General features: G+C 41.1%; 1 protein-coding gene across 10 annotated transcripts in view; it reads left to right on the top strand.

The window, feature by feature from the left end:
* The window catches only part of SOX5 (SRY-box transcription factor 5), a 614,147-nt gene that overhangs the window by 253,112 nt on the left and 337,885 nt on the right, over positions 1-23,150 (top strand). For 2 of the 10 annotated variants that reach the window (XM_088164914.1, XM_088164911.1), the window contains one exon: positions 14,398-14,538. The exons of the other annotated variants lie outside the window; for them this stretch is intronic. The gene's annotated coding sequence lies outside the window, so the exon portion shown is untranslated. The remainder of the gene's footprint in view (positions 1-14,397; positions 14,539-23,150) is intronic. 10 annotated transcript variants of the gene reach the window in all.

Here is a 23,150-nt window from a genome sequence, read left to right as displayed (position 1 = left end):
GCAACACTTGTGAGCAGGAAAAAAAAAAATCTCCCTACCAGCCCCAGGAGAAATTTTTCATCCTCAAAAATAACTGATGTACATGTGTTTTAAACACATTTAACATGATGAGAAAAGGTTGCTGTGTGTGCAGCTGTCAGTAACTCTGTGCATTGTTCGTGCTTGGGTAGGGAATCTCTGCCTCCAGGTCCTCCCTGGTTGCTCTAGGAAGAGTGAGCATGCCAAGAGCATTGTCCAAACACTTCTTGTACTCTGTCAGACTGGGTGCTGCAGCCACTTCCCTGGGGAGCCTGTTGCAGTGCCCAAACACACTCCGGGTGAAAAAGTTTCTTCTGATATCCAACCTAAACCTCTCCCAAACCAGCTTCATGACATTTCTGGAGTCCTGTCACTGGTAGAGAGTGAAGAGGTCAGTACCTGCCCCTCTGCTTCCCCTCATGAGGAAGCTGCAGATCTGCTGTGGGGAGTCCCCTCAGTCACCTCTTCTCCCGGCTGAACAAACCAAGTGATCCCAGCCACTCTTCATGTTTGCACAAATGTGAGAAACAATGCTTTTGGGGTGTCTGTAGAACAAATTACACAGGTTTCACTCCAAAAAAGCTCTGTGTCATTGAAATATTTGAACGTGCTCTTGCTCACTATGTGGGAATACCCCATTATTGCCAATAGTTGGATATAAGATATCAATTTTAGGTTAAGAATGTACCCAGTGTGTTCAGTAGCACAGCAATTTTAGGTAATGTTCAATGCTAAGATCCTGATTCAGCAAAAGACATAATCCCTCATACTATAGTCAAGCTAAGAGTTTTTCTGTGCTTTGCTGGTCACAAGTAACTAAATTACTCTGACTTTTGTGTGCTCCTTTTATTTCTCCTTTTTAACTTATACTTTTTAAGTGTTGTGCCAAAGAGATAGTAGTGCCAGCTATGATTTTTTAATGTACAGATGATTGACTCAATAGACCACAAACAGTTCTTTGGAGCTGCTACAGCCCAGTGCATTAAAGCTTCTTGGGATGGAGGGATGCTGGATTTCCCACATTCCTGATACAGTGGCTCTATTGTGCTGGAGTGGCTCTTGCGCATGTGTATCATTTCCATCTGTCTGCTGAGACTCCTCAGGAAACTTGTGATGAGAACTACTCACTGGGCTTTTGCAGCAGCCAGATCTGAAATCCTTGTTTCATAAAACCGTGGCAGAGCAAAAATCACGAGACTGAAAAAAAAGCATCTCTAATATTCAAGTCAGCCCCAGCCTTCCTTATCCTATCCCTTCACACACACACACACACACACATATTATTTTATACTAATGGTAATGTCAATAGCAATATATCTCATTCATTTTAAAGTAGACAAACATTCAGAACATTTTTAATAACTGTAATAGTGTTTCAGATATTGTTTGCTTCATCTATTTGGGATAATGCATTTGTCCTTGTTTTAGCCAGTGAATATGAGAAGCTATAGAGATCAGTGCTGAGCCAGAAAGAGCCATCACCTGGGCTGTATATTCTCCCTGCCTGATCTGCTCTTTACAACAGGCCATAAAATTTCACATTATAATTTTATCATCAAACCTAGAACCGTTCTGTCAGTTCCAATATATATTTGAGGAGTCCATTATGTAGAAAAGAGTATGTTTTATAGCACTATGAACAGTATTGGCATAGTAGATCATGAATAGTATCTTGCATGTTATTTAGAGAGAAAATAATATGTTTTAAAACTGTGAATTCTCATATAGATCTGACCTTTGGCAAAGCCTTTTGCCTGATTGGGAACTGCAATTTGCAGCTTTTTTTTTTTTTAATCCCTTGCAGTGTCAGCTTTGAAAATGTTCAATCAATCTAAATGTATCACAAGGGTTAAAAGGAATAAACAACCTAACAGTATTTCAACAGATAGAGGCTTGGGTCATGACAGTTATGGAATTAATGAATCAAAACCTCATCCAGTTGACTTCTGTTTAAAGAAAATGTAACAACAAACCAAACACACAAGAGCAAATTGTGATATGCACAGTGAGATTTTCATCATTCATATACCTAAATAAAAGGGGAAAAGAAGACAAATAAAGAAAGAACATTAATTGTTCTTGTAGTTGTGTTTTAAAACAGAAACCAACCATAAAATTTGAGAGGCACTGTCGTTTTAGGGGAGGTTCACAATGCCATAATGCCAAAATACACGACTTTGAGGGGGATTTATAGTCGGATAAAACTTTGCAGCACAAACAACAAGGTCATTTGGTTAAGGACTAATGATGTTTGCTATACCTTGTCATCTCCTCCCTTCCTCAAAGTGAAAGACCTGGATATTTAGGTGATCACAGGATTACTCTGAAATATAAAATGCCAAAATATGAAAAAGTAAAATTGGGTGCAGGATATATCGGGTTTGGTATTCCCAGCAAAAGAGAGTGGGAAGCCATTGTACAATTCACATATAAGGTTTTGTACAGCTCCATTTATGAGTGTTTTAAAGTATTAGATTATTTATTTGGTATTAGTACATCAAGAAAGGGAAGAACATTTTAAGCTAAGAGATAAGAAAAAAGATGTTCATACATACAGTGATGATTAATTTCAAGTGGAAATTAGAAACCATCTACAGGTAATTCATATCTATCTTCAAGAGAAGTACCCCAAAATTGTTCCCTCCAGAGATCTTACCAGTGAAATAGAGTGAGAAATTTTTTTCATGTACCTTCATAAATCATCCTGGTGTGGTGCTGGGACTTTTCCACAATATCATCATGTTGTTGACTTCCAATGTCTGTAACACCCAGATACTTCCCCAAGGAAGTGCTCCCTAATTAGTTGCTCCCAATTCTGCATTTATGCAGTTAACTGTTCTACCTAATTATAGTTTCATCTTCTTGTCCCCATTGCATCCTTTTAAGGCTGTTCCTCCAATTTTCAAGATTATTTAGAATTCTGATTCTGCCTTCCTACTTGCTGTCTCTCCCAGTTTGATGCTATCTGCAGATTTCATAGGAACACTTTTTATTCCATCATCTAAGCTGTAAGAAAAAATACTGAGTAGCATTTGATTTAGGACAGATCCTTGTGGAAAGTTGCTCTATGCATTCCTCCATTTAAGTAATGAGCCAACATTGTTGTTTTCCTTGTAATTGTGTATTGTTTTCAGGTCTGTGTTTTGATAGCTCCACCAAGATCCTTTCTCTTGAAGATCTTATAGTTTACTTGTGTGAAGATAGTGTGAGAGAGTTTCAAAAAGTGAACCACAAACCAAGTATGGCAACTGCTACTCCTGGTGCTCTGCAAAGAATTATAAGTAGCAGAAAGAGATTCATTTAGCAAGATATCTTCTTGCACTGATTTGTGTATTATTTTTCTCATTGTTACCACTCATGTGCTTACAAAAAGTTTGCCTATTTTTTTCTGATTTTCTGGAAACTGAAAGTAAACTGAAGTTTGTAATTCCTGCAATTTTAATTTCTTTGAAGCCAGGTACTATTTTGTTGGTTTTGACCCATACTTCCCCTGCCCTTCATAAGTTTTATTTTAACTGCTGCAAAATTGCTTCAGTTACTTGCAGGCATCTTAAATATACTGAAATGACTTGCATTGTATTGATCTTGCCCCAGAAAATTTAATTTATTTGGAGTATTTTGGCACAATCAGAATTTTCTTGTAGAAAAGTTTGATTTAGTGAGGGCTATTTTTTCAATCAAAAAGAAAACCAGAGCAGACAGTTCCTGAACATCCCAAACTAAGAAACATGAAGCCTGTGGTAATTTCAGCTCCTGAGCAATTTTTATTTGAGCTCTATAAAAAGTATTTCTGATATTCATAAAAGTACTTAACTCTGGTAGTAAAGCCTGTAGGAAATATATATGCTGGAATATTGGACAATGGGCTGTTCACCATTGGGGTCTTTTCATTATGTCTTCCCAGCAGTGCTGCTACAAACGTGATCTGGTGAAACACTTCCTAGGAGTAAGTTCATTTCCCATATTTGAGTTAGGGTCAACTAATGTTATTCATAGAGGTGATTTTCACAAAGTGAGTTCTGATCTTTGTGGATTTGTGTTGTGATCATCAGATCCTGAGCAATTAATGTGGTCTGTTTTGGTCCTTAGTATGTTCAAACAGTTGATCAAAGTAATGCAAATCCTATAATCACTCTTCTTAGACACTCATCCTCAATCTTTTTGTGTTGAAAATTAATTCAGAGTTGAGTTTTAAAATTAAGTAGGTAAAAGAATTACTCTCTTTAGAAAGGTTTTGTGGGCTTTTTGTTGTTGCTGCTGTTCTTACCTAATCATAAATTCCCAGTGAAGGAGACTGTAACTGGTCCTTGAAAGTTTAGAGATGAGATGATAGATGTTTTGGATTGGAGAGCTCAGGGAGGCTGAATATTGTCCTGTTTGGAGTTGAGGTGATAGAATTGATTTCTGTTCAAAGTACACGTGGATGCCTCCAGATACATTCTGCATCCATTAGGTCCTGAATGGGGAGCTTTTAATTCTTGGCAAGTAGCAGCACAGAGCAGGCAGGCCTTGCCCTGCTTTGTTTGTTTTAAGTAGAAGTAAGGCTGTGTGTGTCCATTTAAAATTAATTGACCTTTTTTTAGAGCGTTACTCTTTATGGAGTCACTCCATTTGTCCATGTGAAAAAGTGCAACAACACAAGGATTCTATCAGGCTGCTGCAAAACAGTCAGGTAGGTCAGGTTTAATGGAAACATCAGGCATTAACCCTTTTCCAGCTGCTGCCTAGGGAAATCCTCATGGGTGGAAGTTGGGTTGTGTTACCTTACGTAGCTCTGCTGAGACACGAGCACATGGTGAGTCTAATGCACCTACTCTGTCTAGCAGGGTTTACTTAGGAGCTCTGTGAGGAGACAAACATAGACCTTTTCTTTTGCTTTTCTCAGAATATGAATCAATTAAGGTTGCTAAGTCCCAGGCTTTTACCATTACTCATGATCCTGCTGTTTTTCCACTGCTGTGCCAAGACAGTGGGGATTAGGTACTGGGTGGGCAAAGGCACGGAACAGGAATCACAATGTTAAAGTATGCCTTTTCTGAATGTAAAAATGAACAGTTTCTTGAACTTGCAATTGTAACAGAAAAGGAACTAATTATTTTTCAAACTGTTGGGATTTCCATGCTTCCATGTGATTTGCCCACCAGCAATAATAAATCTAGGTTGTTATGAGGACATGCATAAGATTAATTTAAAAAGAAAAACAATTGTTCATTTCAAAATTATAGTAGTTCTTAAAGACAGATTGTTGAAAATAAATAATGGCTAAAGTGAATGTTGTTTTAAAAGACTGTCTGCATGATGATTTTCCTACAGCATAGAATAAGGCATGATTTTGGTCTCAAAAAGCCTGCATATTTTACACAACAGAATTAAAGTTTTTAGGCTTAGGTCAGAGCTGAGGGCTCGACCAAGGAACATTCTAAATCAGATATTGTCTTGAATAAGGTGCTAAAATTAGAAGCCTGCACTACATCCTTTGTTGAGTGGGAAAGTGTGTCCTATTCAGTCCCCAAATTTTGGTGCAAAGTTAGTTTCATGTTTCTTTGTTCTCCTGTGCTTGTCGTGTTAAGTGGCAACATTACAATACATGGAAACTAAAAGCACTGATTGTAAGTTGTAGGAAAATAGAGGGGTTTTTGTAAGCACTCCCACCCATCTGGAACTTGCTGCTCCCTTATAATCAGTCACAGATTGTTAAATAAAGTCAAATTTACTTCACCCTGAACTCTTGCTTTCTTCTCCTGTGAGTAGTCCAAAATGAGTATTGGATCCCTTCATTAGAACAGAATAATCGATTGGCTTGCATTACCTGCTGGCCTTCAGAGGTCGGCAGCCACTTTCCTATTTCCTTCTCATCACACTGTATTTAAAAAAGGGGGTTGCTGGCCAGCTTCCATATAGGGTGCTTGCATTCTTGGTGACTACAGTGAGTGCTTTTATATATAATTTGTGCAGTGCCGATTTAAACATTTTATTGTACAAAATGCAAATGGTCTCCTTTAGCTTCCCTTTGTGGATGAACCTGTTTGCTTGACTTTCTGTATGTGTGTCATCTTTCCAACTGACATGCAGCAGTGTGGGATCTCACATTTGGATACTTCTCACTTGGCGCCGTGCTCATCCTTCCACTTACATTTTGAAGAGTAATTTCATATTTTCTTCTCTATCATTTTGTTTGCCAGCATGGATGAGAGCCATTCCTGGAAGGGGGTGTGCATTGGAGCTGGCACTGAGCAAACCACTGGCATAGGGAAGAGAAGCTGTTCCTGTGTCAAGAAGGCTTGGGCATGTCTAGGTTGTGCCGCCTATTCCACTCTCAGCACAGTGCCAAAATTCTTGGCACCCTTATGCCAAGACCTATTGAGAGAGAGACTGTCTGTGAGTGTGTGAATTTATAGATATTTAATTAATAATGGAGTAGATAATTTTTATAGTATTTGTCCTACCTATAGTGAGGAAAGAAAGGTAAGGTACATGTATATGTCCTGTGCTTTACCCTTAGCTGTAACCACAAGTTCATTTCCAACTTGAGTGTGACAGGTGAGAGATTGTTTGTTTGTTTGTGCTCTGTTTTTTTGTTTAGGGGGAAATTTGTGAGGAGTTGTTTGTTTTGCTTAATTGATGCAACACAGGGTTCTTCCAAACCAGCCCCCTCATCAGAAATCTTTGTTCTGAGAAGCCTACTGTAATAAGGATTTATTGCACGTAGCTCTGCTAATGTCACATGTTGTTGAGAGTGTGCCACAGATACTCCTCTGCACTAGAGCTGAGCATGAATCTTTCAGTCCTAACTGGTGAGCCATGACTGTTTAGTTTGAGCTAAAGCAGCTTGTGTTTTTAGATGTAATTCTTTGTTAGTCATTATGAATGTTAGTCATTACAGTGGCTAAAACTAGGCTCTATTTTTTGGCCGCATTGCAAGAAGGTGAGTCGGGGTGAGGCATTTGTTAAATAAATTTGCTGAAGTTGCTGATTTCTTCTGAAATGCTGACAGGAGCCAGCACTGGCTCCAGCCCCAGTGAATAGGGTAGGTGCTGCACACCCTCCTCCCTGCTGAGACTCGCAGCAGTAAGCCGTGGCCCCTCCTAAACAGAGACTGAGAGATGTGGGATCTAGGAGGGAAGCTTAGGAAGCAGCATGTAGCTGAGACCTGAGCACGTTCCAGACAAAACCTGGCTTATTGTCTGGATCACTTGAGCAGTCATCTACTGACTGCTTCATCCATTGTCTGCAGTTGTCCTATCACAATTCAGAACTTGATGGGTTTTCTTGCTGGGATTTTTACATAAACTTCAAAGTATCTATATAGCTTTCATGCTGTCATCATTTGAGTTATTTGGCATTCATCATCAAGAAGACCCAGTCTCTATCCTGTTACAGCCATATTTGCCATTTAAGCAGCCCTGAAGTTCAGGGACATGAACGAAGACTTTTCTCTCATTCTTGGTACAAAGCTGCCATAATTCTACTTCCCCTGCAAGACTCAGCTGTTGTTCTAACACCATGTCAGCTCCCCGTAATTACTAGTGAGGCAGCCTATGACTGTCCTTCCATCACCCCAGAGCTCACCAGAACTACAAAAACGAGGAAGAGAGGAAAATATGACCATTTTATTGAGCACTGTATGTGTGTTCAGACATGTGTTTGCCTGTCAGACTAGAAACACTGGGCAAAGCAGTGGGAAGGACTTCCAAAAAGCCCATCCAGGCCTCAAGGCCAAGTGAGCAAACAGTGAGTGAGAGGTGGACTGTGAGCAGCCACCTTCTGCAGAACTTCAATGTGATTTTGAACAGTTGTAGTCTAGTCCCTGACTCATCCCCTCTTCCCCCTTTTCACTTTTCCTGCCACTCCATGAACAGCATGTGAAAGCACTGAAAGAAAATAAGAATCTTAAACTCATAAACATACCTGCCTCCCATCTGGCACTCATCCCAGGAGCCTGGTGATCTCCTTAGTTGTCCAGCAGATAGTTGAAAAACAAGAGTCCTGTGAAGATTAGCATGTCACCATATCCCTGCCAGATGGCGGTGAGTAAAACATGGGCAAATTGCATTGGCTGTGCTTCCATCATGACAATCACAACAGAAACACTACAGTGTTGCAACATCGCTATTTTTTAAGCTAAGAAAATGAAGGGACTGTAAAGTAGGGCAATCATGGAATGCTAAATACTATTTAAATCTAATTGCAATGAAATGAGTAGACTTTGAAGGGTGCAAAGCAGTAGTGAAGGTGGCCCACAGGTTTTAGCCTCTCCCTTGAGAAATATGGGGGTGAACTTCAGGAAGTTGGCACTGGGCATATTTGCCTCACCATCCTGCTGAAAAGCTCTGCCAACTTAAATTCAATTTAAAATCCATTTTTTGCTAAATGGCCATACTTAATCTTGAGTCTTCAGAACTCAGCAAAAAAGGAGTAGAACTGGACCATAAAACTTGACCATGTGTTTTTAAGCTAGTACACACTGAGACACTCCCAATTTCATGAGGATAAGTAATTTGAGGTAATGGCATAAAAGAGAGAGAAACTTCAGCATGCAGATTGCTGCTAGTGTTGTGCTGCAGTAAGGCAATGTTGGAAATTTGCACCCCAAATGGCAAAGGACAATCTCTGCTCTTCTCACTAGTCATGCCGCTCTCAGCTGAACCAATGTAACAACCTCCTGTAGGAAAGGGAGGCCCTGCTCCTCCCTATTGGAAGCCACTTGATCCTATGCTCTTCATGTACCACCTTTTTTAGACCCTTATCTAGCTTTGACCATGTCAATGAGTTGTTTGAATCACTGTGCACACAGGTCTGGTGTTTCTGGAATAAAGAGCATGACCCGTCTCATGAGACACCCCCTCAAGCTGATACAGAAAACCGTTTTCCCTGATCATGTATGGGAATGTGATGTGATACTTGGGGAGCAGAATTCTGGGATATTGCTTAAGACCTTACCTGTGCAGATCAAAACATTACAGGACAGAGCACTGGCTTTCTGTACCACACAGAGCTGCCCAGTGCCTGGTGCAGTGATGTGGTACTGATCCAGTAATGTGATTTAGTGTTTGAGGTAGCAAAAGGGCCTGGACTGCTTTTTGACTTTCAATGCTGGCAATGCCTGTTCAGGTTTTCCGAAAAGCCATTCTTCCCTTCTCCCAGGCTCCTGGCTCCGTCCTGAACAATTTGTTTTGACTGGTCAAAGTCACAAAAGCATCAGAACTTGCAGAGTATCCAAAGACATTTGAATCTCCGTAGACTTGCTGGTTAGTAGCTAATTAGTGACTTCAGGTTTTAGCAAGCATTTGAGTTCCTCCTGAGCCATCATCAGTATAAATGCTGTGGAAATTACTTTGTCAGATGTATCCTACAAAACAAAATTTGAGCCTCAAGATGAAGAATTTAGTGTGAGAAAAGTATTTATTCTAGTGTTTGGATGTGTTCTAGGCAAAAGTGCCCATTACCCTTGTGCTTATCTGAAATTGTGAACAACTTCCTTCAGTCCAATTTCAAGGATAACAGCAAGTGTGTGGGGAGGCTAGAGGTGCATTTCCCACTCAGAGTAAATGCATTGCAGGCTGGGATGCTGGCAAGGTATGTCTCTGCTGGCTGGAGAATTAGCTTTGTTTGCTGCTTTGGATTCATTTCAGATCAGGTAAATGGGGAGAGATGGGTTTTATTTAGCCCTTTGATGAGTCAAAAAGCAGTTTGGCAACTTTTGGCTGAGGTGCTCAAATATTATTTTTGTCCATAATAAAACTGACTGTTTTATTACAAGGCTGATCTGCTCTCGGTTTAGGCTTGAGTGCCACAGGTTTCAGCAGTGCAGCAATGCCTGACACAGCTCCTGCCCCGCCTTTTACAAGTTCATTCGCTATGTACTTAATGATACCAGGCAAAGACAAATCCTTCTACAAGCACCAAAGGAACTCAAATATAATTCATGTAAGAACTGATGTTTGGTTTTCAGCATTTGTATGTTTGTTTGCATTCAGTTTACTTTGCTCTGAACAACAGATTCATTCCACGTTCCTGTTCTGCCGAGTGACCAAAGACAGAAAATCTGCAGCAACATATTTAAAATTACTTGTATAAATTTTGGTAAATTTTCTCCTCCTTAAATTTTTGGTTAAAATTTCCTGCTTCATATGATAAAGTTAGCGTTAGTAGTTTGGGTTGAATCTACATCCACGAGTTATTCTGTAGCAGCAGTTCAGCTTATTGCTGCCTGAAGGGGCTTTCCTGCAAACCAAAAGTTTTTAAATCATGTCCTAATTTCTTACCTTTTTCTCCATCTGCCCTTTGTTTTTTAGTCTCTTTTCTTGCCCTGAAGCCTTATCCCCTTCTCTCACCGTTGCTCCTAAACAAGCCTGTACCTCTCAGGCTCTGACCTTGAACAGGCAATAAGCACAAAGCCGTGTTATTTTGAGTGAAGTAACACCAGTAGTCAGGAAGGAACAATGTAGTTCAGGCCAGACAAAATAAATCTTGCATTTCCTGTCAAGAAACTGGGCCAAAAGCAATGATGAGAGACAGAGGGGGCAAACCACGCGGCTCAAAACTAGAGACATATGGGTTAGAAACAACCACAAGCCCTCACTTAAAAACAGAAAACAAAAAGACAAGGCGTTAGATGAAAGAGAAATAGCACCAGCTCCGCAGCAACAAAAACCTCATGACATGGGGTCTAGCCAGCTTTCAAACCCCGGCCATGTGCCGCACAAGTGGGGCCTGAATTTCCTGCTACTGTACAAGATATTAATTGTCCCTTGATTAATTTATGTAATTGATACCTCGTGTTGTAAATTAGAGAGAGCTGATCTGTCTCTGGCTTGCTTCTTCACCAAGCTCTCTCTTCCAGGCCTCAGGATGAGAAGTTGTTGCCACTTTTCTTGTATTTCAGTGGCTCTCTTGCTGGTTTGCAGAGGCATGAAAATCTCAAAGTCATGTACTGTGACACCCTTATCCCAACAGTCAGACATTCATCCAGCATGGCTGGTGAAAGGAATATTATTGAGTACACGAGTAAAAGGTTCATGATTGGTCCTCAGGCCAGTGAGAGTTTTGAGCATGTGTTTATTTACAGAAAAAGGCTTGTAGTACACAGGCAAACTACACAGTTAGGGTTTGAAGGGCATTTTATTTTCTTTCTGGATATTGATGTGTGTGTCTATGTGTGGAGAGTGGTTTCATCTGAGGAGCATCCCAAAGAGGCAGAAAGCGAGGGTGGCTTGCAGGGCTCTTTGGGATGGTTCCTGGGGGGCTGGTGTTGGATCCTGATCTGTTTTGAAGACTGAACCAAAAGCAATGTAACAGATGGTGTAAGAATGTTCAAACAGAGACAGCACTTTCTTCTTCAAAGTACTGTGCAAAGATTAACTAATTAGATTGTTTTTCCTCCTTCATGGGAAGGGTTTGTAAAATAGTGGTCAGGGAACAACTGGGGATATGATTTATTTAAGTGCTGAAATGCTTTGTATAAAGTTCTTCACAGGAGGCCATTAAGAAGATGCAGTTACTTTAGAATGTGCAAAAAAAAGTCCTTTGGGATGAAGAGGCAGGAAGCAAAGAGCAGGCAGTTTTACTGTGGACAAAGATAATATTTGAGCACCTCAGCTTTAAGTGCTGAGACTTTGAAATGGGTCTTGAAAACATACTGAAGAGGCAACACTTTGTATCATGAAACATATTTGGATTAGTTCAGTACCGAGGGGGGAGATTTGTGAGGTATTCCATGAGAATTTGCCCATTTTTAGGAGATATATCAAATAGGTGGAGAAGAGACTGGGGGGATAGTTAGATACTGTCCTGAGGAGAGCATATTGTCTCTTGTCATCTGATTTAAACAAAACTGAACAAAACAAATCAAAACAAAAAAAACTCCCCAGAAGGCAGCACGAAAAGATGCAAAAGTGCAAAAGGAAGGAAAAGGAAGGGGCTGTGTGGAGCAGGAGTAACTTAGGCTAGAAATAAAGGCAAGCAGTGCATGAGTGAGTAGCAGATGAGTCTGTGTGCTTTCTGTGGAGGTGCTGAGTGTGTCCCATGGGGCACGGTGTGCTCCCAGAGCTGTGGATGGAGCTGTCCCCTCACCTGGGCAGCCTGAGGAGGGTGAAGGCAGTGGGGTTGTGCTCAGTACAGTCCTACCACCTGCACAGCCTGTCCTGTGGGCTGGCCTGTGTGAGCCCAGGGTTTGATCCTGGCTGAAATGAACATCCTGACAAAAAGCTTAACTGATCTGACACAACTCCAGCCACAGAGCTGTCTAGCAGGATATCAAATAGCAATATACTCAACTAGTGTTAGAACAACATGTCTTCAAAATGAACTGAGCACACCCTGCAGGTATCCTTGTTTCTAGGTATTTCTGAAAGCTCTCCTCTCTCTCTTAACCCTTTCAGGTGCTGTACATCCATCACATAGGCATGCCCTCTGCCAGATTCAGTGTGATAGCTGTATCAAAAATAACTATGATCAGCAGGTCCAGGGAAGTGATTGTCCCTTTGTATGCAGTGAGGCCAAACCATGAGTCCTGTGTGCAGTTTTGGGCCCCTCAGAAAGACATTGAGGGGCTGGAGTGTGTCCAGAGAAGGAAACAGCTTGGGAAGGGTTTGGAGCACAAGTCAATGAGGAGCAGCTGAGGGAGCTGGGGGTGTTTAACCTGGAGAAAAGGAGGCTCAGGGGGGACCTTCTCGCTCTCCACAACTCCCTGGCAGGAGGGTGCAGCCAGGTGAGGGTCAGGCTCTGCTCCCAGGAAACCAGGGACAGGACAAGAGGAAATGCCCTCAAGCTATGCTGAGGGAGGTTCAGGTTGGATATCAGGATAAACTTCTTCACAAAAGGGTTGTTAAGCTTTGAAACAGGCTGCCCAGGGAGGTGGTGGAGTCTCCATCCCTGGAGGTGTTCAAGAAATGACTGGATGTGGCTTCAGTGTTCTGGTCTAATTGACAAGATCATCATCAGTCAAAAGTTGGAGTAGATGATCTCAGAGGTCTTTTCCAGCCTAAATGATTTTGTGATTCTTATTCCATTGTGTAGGTAGGATTTTCTTTTCATCTTTAACAGGACTTTGCTCATTTCCCACTGCTGGGTGTTATAAGCTGGGAGAGGAAAAGGAAGGGAGGTAACACTTCAATGGGGAATGATATGCAAATTCCAGGCGAGGTGTCTATACTTATGTAAGTTCTCTGTTGCTTATGAAGTATAACATAAAAATTCTTCAGTAGTGATAACTGAAGGCTGGAAAAAAGGGATATAAAAATTACCATATAATTGGAATAAAATATATAAGGAACCTTTTGACAGAGTTTTTATTGCTTATAAAGCTATAAATACTCCAAATTTCCAGGCAAAGATATAGCTAGGTCAGAGGAACTTCCACCTGGAAGATCTTTGATTCTTAGAGCTTGAGGGCATCTAGATCTGCATGTGGGCTCTTTTTTAGCAAAAACCTGGATTTAGCTCACTTGTTTGGGATTGAGTTAGCTTGTAGTGACTAGCATGTGTGCTACAGTAAGGTTTGAGGATAAAATTATAACACCATGGAGCCTCATCTAAATTAGGTACCTAAATTAGGAGCTAAAGCCATCTGTGTAATCAATAGAGACAGGTAGGCTTGTCCAAGGGGGCTTCAGAGCACCATACTGGGACCTTCCCTTGACTCCATGAGCAATTAGATCCCTCAAGTTAGGTGCTATGAATACTCACTGGGCTGCCTGGTGAGGGAGTCCTGGCTTTTGGGTTAAGTTTTCAGAGGACCAAAACAGCATGAGCAACTCTAGGCTTGCACTGGAACTAGGTATTGAAGAATCTGAATCACAAGATTTCCTGTGATTTAACAAATAACATCTTGGATAATGTTACTGAATTTCAGAGTTCTTTCTAGCAGAGTTCAATGTGAATTCCTGATCAAACTCAGAATTAAATTCTCACTTTGAATAAGCACATCTGTTAATATTTTAACTCATCATATATCAGAATTCTCCAGATTTCCTGGCAAGTCATGCTCAGGATGAAGTCTTTCCAACTGTTTGTATTCAAGGATGTGTTTATATATATATGGGTATATACAAACACACATGCTCTAGACAGTGTGTAGGTGAGAATGTTGTTACAAGGAACGATTATTCCAAATTATTTATTGTAAGAGACAGTAGAAGTCTGATGCTTTTAGATTGCTTAATTTTAAATGATCCTGTTGGACCAAAAATCTTGAATGTTTGCTCTGCCTTGGGCTTGCTTTAAAATTAGTTATTTTAAAAAAATTCCAAATTTTAGCAGTAGAACTTTGTGATGCTGGGAAAATCCAGGTTTCAGCAGTAGAATTTTGTCATGCTGTGAGGCTCTGTGATGACACAAGCCTATGAAAGTCTCTGTTTCACTTTCACGGTCATTTTCTAGGCAGTGACTCTCAGTGTCAGAGCAGCAGCCAAACAGGGGAGTCAGAGGAGCTGAGCTCAGCTGGGACCAAACCATCTCCACTCCTGCAGCACGTGCTGAACTAGACACCCATGGACCTGCCAGAGCAGCTGGAGCAGGATGGTGAGCACCTCCTCTCCCAATCTCCTCCCTGTGCATCCAGTTTCTCTTCCCTACCTCCCCACGCTGGCATCTCAGCTGGAGTTTCCCCAACTATGTAGCTGGGAAATGTAAAATATTTGCGAGGTCTCCTGGCTGGAGACCAGACTCTACCTTATTTTGTCCAGACTCCAGCTCATACCCTGAAGCTCAAAGAGTCGATGTATGTGCAGAAGCTAAATCTTGCCAGGGAGGTGTGTTTTGGGAAGCTTCAGCAGTTGTACGTAATATATTTAGCTTTTATCTTTTTTTTTTTTACCTCCTTTAGAAAAGGAGGAAATTTTATGCAAATTGTAAAGCCAAACATTGATAATTAAGACTGAATTCAGGTTGTCCCTCCAATCACACTCCTGCCCTCTTGTGTGAATGCCCTGTGATACACTTCTGCGCTGCAAAAACCTGGGCTGGTTTTCCTTCTTCAGTGCAGACAAAGGACACACAACAGGACAGAACTAATGGGCAAGTTGAAAACTGGTATTTCCTAACCTTAAAATGCTTGATTTTAACCTTTTTCTCTCAATGTTTTTTGAATGCTTTTCCCCCCATGTTTCTGTTGTCACTGATTTCAGAATAAACATTAACTAGATCTGAAAAGAGGTATTTGTCTCATGCAGCTTCTCTGAAGTTACTGGTTTCATCAGGGATGAATTTGGCCCATTGCATCTAATGAATTGTATATTCCAAAATCAATATTAATAATGCTGGGTGCTCTTTTTAAATAGACTGTAGACATTCATATAGTCTGTGTAAAGTTCATATGAAATGATACTTGCCTATTCTTAATTCATTCTTTTGTTTAATAAATAATCCTTCAACCTTTCAGTGGTTGGTTTCTGGGATTCTGTTGCACATCTGTATTTATCATTTAGGAAGTCATCATCAGTGAATCCTTCCCTCCTCAAATTTTTGTCATAGGGCCCAGGGTTTTCAGGATTGTTGACTACTTCTGACAGAGTTTGGGGTCTGCTTTTGTGGTTTTTTAATATATTTGTCACTTATTCTGTTGGTGACTTTGCAGTTTATCAGTTGAGGAAAATGTGCAGCACAGTTAAGGCACAAAGAAGGAAAATCAACCATGGACTTTGCTGCAAAGCACCATTTCATCTGGGGGATATGAGTGACTCACAGAGGATGGAGGGACTCAAAATTTCCATAGAACAGCACTGTTTGCTAGGATTTTCTGACTTTTGTATTTATCATTAGAGGTATCATTACACAATGTGAAAGAAAAAAATCTAGCCTTCATAGTGTGCTTTTCTGATTGTAAATGGGTCTGGATATCCTGTGCTAAAATGTCAGGTTAGATCTTTTGTAAACTCTGAAGCCTGTTCTCAGAATAGAACACTTCTGGAGTGTATTAAATTGGTGTTAATTGAGAAACACATATGCCAATGACATTTTAAGCTACGCTAAATAAAACCAAACCTTTAGCAGGTCCCTATCACAGAGAGATCCTGAGATTTCACTGAACCTGCTGCTGCCGTCATCTTTTTTCCATCTATGCATATGTTGCTTGCAATGATATATGGTAACTCCTGATGCAAATACCACTCATGCTGTTACAGCTTAAAAGGCCCAGAAATAGAATGCAAACACAATGTCTGTTTTTTACTTCTCCATGTTATAAAAACCTATGACCAACAGCCTAAAGTTTGATTCCTTTTCCCTGCAGTTTTCACACCAGCCGACTTCAAAACATACGTTTCGTGCTGCAAGTCATAAGAAATTCATGAGCTTTTTCTTTTTTAAAGGGGACTGATTCTGCAAGTGCCTCAGGGTTCTCTGGCTCCTGCCACAGGTCAGCACTTCAGGAAGGGTCCCGTCCTCAAGTGACCCAGGTCCAGTGCATGCACTGACTCCATTCCCCAGTGTGGCTGGCCCCTGTATCAGGCCAGAACGTGTGCTTTATCTTAAGACAAACAAAGCCATTTGAAAAACACAAAGCAAAATGGGGGTTGAAGTCCCAGTTGTGTCAATATACACATGGGATGTGGCAATATTTTGTTGCACATTTGGTTTATGACAGAGAAGAAAGGGCAGCCTGGGAGATTCCTAGGGGTGTCAGTAGCACTGGACATCCAACAGTGAAATCCTGCTCCAATGCAACAACACAAACCCTGCCTGGCTTTGCAGGACTGCTTTTGTTAGAACAGCTGTCTTCTGCTGCAAGTTAGGGCAAGAGTTCAAGAACCATTTATGAAGTGTGGTACCGTTGAGCTGGCATGATACAGCTGCAAGTGAAACTCTCACTACTCTTTGAAGTCCTGTGACGTACTGGGGGGCAGCCAGTGGGGAAAGTTACCTCCCTGTTCCTCTCTACTCTGAAGTCAGGCAGCTAAAAGTAGCAGCACCTCAGTTCATTATGCAGAATGTCAATCTTCTTTCCAGCTTATGCTTACTCCTGGTGTTTCAGAAAAGACCCTGGGTTGTGGAAGATCTAGTAGAACTGCATCAGTGGGGATGTGTCATCATGGGGGACACAGGACCCAGTAGCTTTTTTCTGGGTCTCAGTAAGCTGAATGTTGGCCTGTGGTGTCTGTCAGGAGCAAGGACTGGGGTTTATCATCTACCATTATCTAATAAAAAGAAATTGTTGAAGCTACTTAGTTTTTGAAGTGGTATCTCACTTCCAAGCCTTCTCTTGTGTGACAAGTACTAGACTGTGTTTAGCAGTTCCTAATTCAGGACATGTATTTTTCAAGTCAGCCCTGTTTTCCTGTTCTTTTTTTTTTGTGTCCAGTACAGTACATGTTTTCAAAATGATTATGTGCCTACAGCACCCTAAGCATCCGTGTTAGCATTGTGCAGATGGGAAAATGCAAAGCATTTAATTAACCCTGGCCTGAGGACCCCTCGGTGTCAACTCTGTAGGTGCAGTACTCGGGCTGTGTGGATTTTAACATAAAATATTTTGTCCTGTCTGTCTGTTTGTTCATCTACCTCATGGACCTACATGCATGCTGGAATAGCTTGGGGAAGGTCAGAGGGAGTTCAGGATCTCAGAAAAAAGGGTCAGTTTTTGTGTGAGTGCATGTGTTGCTCCAGCTCACTGATGAGGCGTCTTGGCAGGACGTCCCAACTTACAGACAACCACATCCATTCAGAGGACACGAGCACCCTTCTTGTGAAACATGGTCAAGAGTTATTTGCCAGAGGTGACTTTTTTATGGCTTTCTTGATGATAATGTTGCCTCGCAAATAACTCTGCTGGAAACCTGCAGATATCTTCAGCAATTCTGCTGTATTTGCTGCAGATAAGCATGGTATGCACAGTGGGGCCAGAGATTTGGGACATCTGTACGTTGGCACACGCTGTAAAAGAGGGAAGCAGAGTGTGTGCAATGGAGCTGGGGGGGCTTGAGTGTCTTGGGATGGGAGTACATGTGAGGTGGGGCTGCCCAAACAGCTTGGAGCTGTTTCCCTCCGTGACTTTTATGTGCTGAATACTCTTTTCCAATTTCAAGAAAGCTTTTGTAGGTGAGTTGGAGATTAATCCCTCCCACACTGAGGATTCTGTGGCTGGTGTGTTGCTAGCATCTTGTTGCTTTGGAGCCATCAGTGGGAAGGGAGCAGCCAGGTTTCCAGCAGCAGCCATGGCTTACAGAGTGACTGTTAGGAAGGAAGAAGCCCCCGGCAGGGTTTTGGACCAGACAGTCTCTCCCAAGGCAGGTCAAAGTGTGAGCTTACTGTTTACAAAATTGGTAAATAGGCAATTATTCAGCCTGGCAACAGGCAAAACCACACAGGGTGTAAATCCTTGCCAATTCAGCATTATCTGGCAGGGAATAGATTTGAGATCCAAGGATCCCTTGCAGTAGCAAAAGGGAGCTCTCTGCACCTTAAAACCTTTTAGGGTCATTCTATGACGCCGTGGAGCCATTAAGGAGTCCTCACATGCCAGAAGCAGTTTAACAGGCCCAGTGTTGGGCACTTAATTGTGTCAATAATTATTCACGCATTAACACCGGCTCCTCCTTAAAGTGTGTACTGCAGTGAGTCATTAAGTTATTACTGGTATTCATTACCAATAAAATTAGCCTTTTTTCAAAGTGTAAAATTTATGTTTTACAGAAAAATATTGCTAGAAGTGCCACAGCTTTGCTCTACTCCCTGCATGGTGCAGAGAAAAGTAAGAATATGTGGAGATGAATCAATATTTTTTGTCCCAATAGAGGCTGTCAAATTATAAAGTGTCTTGTGCTTTTTTTATTTTCCTTTTCCCCACAGTGGGTTTTATGTACTTTAAATTGGAGTAGGGGAGAAGCCTGGCTTTGGCTGTCAGTCCTGTGTGCATAAGTGCTATTTCCTGGTATTGCCAGGGAGAAAGATAACCAGTGTCTTTTGATTAATCAAGTGTTAATGTATATGCAGCTGTCTTTATGTTAAATGCGTCACGGTGCACTTTGTTTCTTTTAATGCTGATCATTTACAGTGAGCATGTACAGTACTTGTGCCTGGAAGGAGAGCAATTGTTATACAACTCCTTAATCCGAACCATGATTAAAACCCCTTTTATTCCCCCCTCCCTGCATTACTCCAGCCTACCATCTTCTCTGAGAAATCATTTGGCAAGTAGAAACATGCGTATTTTAAGAGAATAACTCCTTTTTAAGCATCATTTTTGCATTTGTTCTGCTTTTAGAACTTAGTTTTTTTACATTTCAATATACGGTGCTGCTCAAAAGGCGTAGGAGGGTCATAGCCATTTTTTGAGTGAATAAGGTATAATTGAAATATGATGTATGCAGATATCATCACTTCCACAGCAATTATCCGAATTGTTTGTTTAGTAGGAACATACTTTCAAGTAGGGGTTGGTCAGTGGCAGTTGTGTTGCGTGACGCAGCTGAGAGAAATGACAAAGAATATGTAAAGTCTCACACTGTGAAATTTCACATTGCACTGAGTGTCTGCTGGGGGGAATCATTAGAAATTTTGAAGGTGAGGGCCGTGGCAGTTTCAGAGAGAAATGTAAAGGAGCACAGGGAAGCTGGTGCTTAGATCTTGGGGAGAGGCCGGGGTTTGACATTCTGTTTCATGTAGAGACCAGCAGTTAATGTGGTCTTGTCGAAACTTGAAACAGCTCTATTAGTAGCTTGATTGGGGAAAGGAGAGGAGACCAAAAGTAAACAAAAATGTGCGGTCTGGAGTTGGGCTTAATTGTGCACAATACATCTTGCCTCTGTGCGGCTTATTCTAATCACTCCAAATGGCAACACACACACTCACACACACAAATTTGATCTGCTCAAGCAGATAAAACTGCTATGTGTATAATACTGCCAGGCTAGGAGGAAAAAAAATGGACATCTGTTTAACAATTCTCTATTGTAGACAGGATCATAGAAACACTGTTGCCTGCCTGTCATGTTCAATCAAAATGAATAAAATGCTGATTTAAAAAGAGAAAAGAAATCAGGCAGAAGACCACCTCAAAGTATTTGCTTACACTATTTTTTTTTTGTACTCATTTCAGCAGCAAATGAGGAAGGGGAATCCCAGGGGCAAGAGGAGGTTTCAGGAACAGTGAAGGGAAGATATTTGTTTTGTTTTGGTATTTATCCTCCGTACAGCCGAGAGAGGCGTACAGCAGTCGGAACTAATTGTAGCTCACTCAGGAAAGTCTTCATTAGCACTTGCCACACATGGTTACCAGATGTGCTGAAGAAGGGGTGGGAGGAGGGAGGAAAGGGTATGTGGAGAATGGGCTACATACTTAAACCTAATAATCTGTCTTTTGTTTTCAGGTCTATTGTGTTGGGGAGGGGAAGAATGGGGAGAGGGAGAAATCCTGGCTGCTATTTGATTCAGCCAGTTCCTACTAGCTGAATGGCATTCCTTGTGCTTCAGCCTTCTCCAAGGGAGGAAGAAGCTCTCAATCATGGCCAAGTAAAGAGGGATTTATGCATTTATTTATTTATTTAAAGACTGTTAGTGAACTATTATTCCACTGAATTCAGCTGGAAGTATTTGCATACCCAAACTGGTGAAGCACTATCTTTCTGACCAGCTTGTGAATTTGAGCTGGGGTGGGGATTTCTGTGAGCTTATGGGCTCCCAGAGTGTCAGTGGGGCTGTTAAACTTCACAGTTCAGCAGCAGCAGCATCTCTGTTCACATGTACTTTGCCAGTGAGTGTGAGATGCAATCAGGAAAGCCAAGTCCAGCAGGAAGGTAAGAGCAGCTCTGTGGTCCTGTTAGTCACCCTGAGGTTGTCATCTTGGTCAGATGTTTAACCTTCTGCCTGTTGCTATTAAAACAAATTAAACAGATCTTCCATGCATAGTGGCTGTTTCTGCTGCAGACCAAATCCTGGCCTTGCTGCCCACAGAGATGGTTTTCACAGGAACCACTAGTTAATTTTACTGCAGATGTTAACAGAAATTTTGCTGGCTGCTTCTTAGGAAAAAAGCACCCTCCTTCTTATCTTGAACTGGCCATCTGCAGGGGGACCATGTGTTATCCCTGCCATCTCCCCCTGTTTCAGCAGCACTGCACCTTTTTCCCCTCTAAGTCCCTGCAATGTTCCCGCAAAGTGAACATTTTTCATACTGGGTAGTCTGTGCTTGGAGGTCTCCTTTCCTCCTGTACTCCCCTCTTCATTCCAGTGGTAGGAGAACATCACTGTGTCTGGATGACAGGGCTTAGATGACTCTCCAAGGTCTGAATAATCAGGGCTGAAGGTTTAATTATGGCACTACACATGATAGCCACAAGATTTGTCACTCTGGTCATATGAAAGAACAGCACTAGATGAACTTCTACTAATTAAGCACTCTGTTTCTCTTCCTTCTCAAAACTGGAAGGAGGTATAAATATGGGAAATCACTTATGTTAATGGGAAATAGAGACATTTTTGGAATCTTAAATAATCTGAGTTGAACCTAAATCTTTGTGGCTCTGGCCTTGTTTTATCCAGCTCAGTTTGCCAGTCTGTAATCTCATCCTGCTTTGGAGCCTGGAAATGTTCTTGCTCACAATCTCAAAGCAGAGCAGATGTTGCATAAATAGAAAATAGGTTGTGTGCACAACCTAATCTAAGCACAGGGCACAGAAGGAGGTTTGGATGAGTGTAAGCTAATCAGGGCACAGATCTGCTATACTTTGGGACTTAGGACCAAATTTTTTTCCAGCTATATTCTACTTGGCAGATCCCAAATATGCTGTTCATGCTTTCCCACTGCATGGCTTGTGGGTTTTTAAAAATGTGTTGAGAATAAAGTAGTGCCTGTCAGCTCAAGCTCATCAAACAAATGTTTGGTAAAAGTTGATCTATTCCATCCTTTCTTCCATGTTTGACAGATTTCTGCATCCAGTGATGTTATTCCAGGTCCACAATTATCAACATTCAGAAATTCATCTTTTAGATTCCCTCAAAGGAATTAATAAAGCCAAATAGCTTAGCTGACTTTAGTTGTACCTACCTTTCCTATTGTAGGATGTACAGTCTCCTTCAGCATGACTGTATGGCTTCAATAAAATGTCTTAATTAACTATCAGAAAGGCCCAAGGAGAAATTTGGTAAAACCCAGCCTATTTACCATCCCATTTTGCCATAGTTGCTATTAGTTTTTTTCTTAATAAAATTCAGTGCCATATTTGCAATTTTTCTAATGCTACCCCGAATTATTTACACAAGAATGAACTGTGATTGTGCCAAAGTGTATTATGTAGGGACAGTGTGTCTGCTTAAAATATTTTGTGTTTAGAAAATGCAACACTGCAAACTTGATGTTTCTGTCGAGTTTTCTTTCTTCTGGAGATGTGTATACATATATTTATTTTTTCAAGTGTTACCCACAGAATGAGTTTCATGTGTAAATGTTACTGCCTTCATGGTGAAACCACAGACATGCATAACAGGTATCATCATAAGTGATTTTCATAGTCACCTATTCCACAGATGTAGTAATTAAGATTTGGAAGGGGTATGGTTGGCTCAGATGCCTGTGCTCACTACTCAACAGGTTTGCAGTTACCTGGGGCTTCAGCAGAACTCAGAAGTGCTTGCAGAAATCTGACGCACTGAATGTAATTTTAAGACATTATTTTTATTACTAACTTCATCTTTAATTATTTTAAGTTAATTGTTTTAAAAATTTATCAACTTGGAGTTAGAAAGCAGAAAGATCAGATTTATCTCCTGCTTTTTGTGCGTTTCCATGCTGAAGTCAAGGTTTCAGGCAACAAGGCAAATATTTTTATGCAGATGCAAAACTAATCAACCAAACATGAAAATACTCCTATGGGGTTTCCTGGAGGCCTTGCTGGGGATACGGCAATGCAAATAATATATAATGCAAATAATAAATAATACAGTATAAGTATTGTAAGACAGTAGGATTCAGCTAGGGATGGAACATATTGGGTGGTCTGTGTGAGCTGGTACTACCATCCTTTTTATGATACTTGAAATCTCACGGTTTTGCCACCTGGATTTACTATCAGGCTTTTTTTACTTTCACAAAGTTCTTCTATACAGTGCTCCATTAAAATGCATGTTTCCTCACAGATGACATCATTTAAGTGGAAAAGAATTCTGAATCCTTCTTTGGCCTCCTGTAGTTTTTTCCTCTA

Source organism: Sturnus vulgaris, chromosome 5, assembly GCF_052056855.1.
Source record: "Sturnus vulgaris isolate bStuVul1 chromosome 5, bStuVul1.hap1, whole genome shotgun sequence".
Classification (NCBI taxonomy): domain Eukaryota; kingdom Metazoa; phylum Chordata; class Aves; order Passeriformes; family Sturnidae; genus Sturnus; species Sturnus vulgaris.
This window is presented reverse-complemented; position numbering and strand designations above follow the sequence as displayed.